Source organism: Arachis duranensis, chromosome 3 (assembly GCF_000817695.3).
Source record: "Arachis duranensis cultivar V14167 chromosome 3, aradu.V14167.gnm2.J7QH, whole genome shotgun sequence".
Classification (NCBI taxonomy): domain Eukaryota; kingdom Viridiplantae; phylum Streptophyta; class Magnoliopsida; order Fabales; family Fabaceae; genus Arachis; species Arachis duranensis.
This window is the reverse complement of record NC_029774.3, coordinates 80,476,629-80,477,068: the sequence shown is the minus strand read 5'-3', so window position 1 is coordinate 80,477,068 and position 440 is coordinate 80,476,629.

Below are 440 nucleotides of genomic sequence, written 5' to 3'. Positions count from 1 at the left end.
TTCAATTGGCGCGCTCTCAACGGCGTTGGAAAGTAGACATCCAGAGCTTTCCAGAAATATATAATAGTCCATACTTTATTCGGAAATTGACGACGTAACTTGGCATTGAATGCCAAGTACATGCTGCTGTCTTGAGTTAAACGCCGGAAACACGTCATGATCCGGAGTTGAACGCCCAAAACACGTTATAACTTGGAGTTCAACTCCAAGAAAAGCCTCAGCTTGTGTCACTTATGAACGCGCATGACTGACAACCACTTCTGTTCTACTCTAGACCAGGCGCATATCTCTTAGATTCCCCAACAGAATCTTCGTGGTATAAGCTAGATAGATGGCGGCATTCATGAGGGTCCGGAAAATCTAAACCTTGTCTATGGTATTTCGAGTAGGATTCTGGGATTGAATGACTGTGACGAGCTTCAAACTCCTGAAGGCTGGGC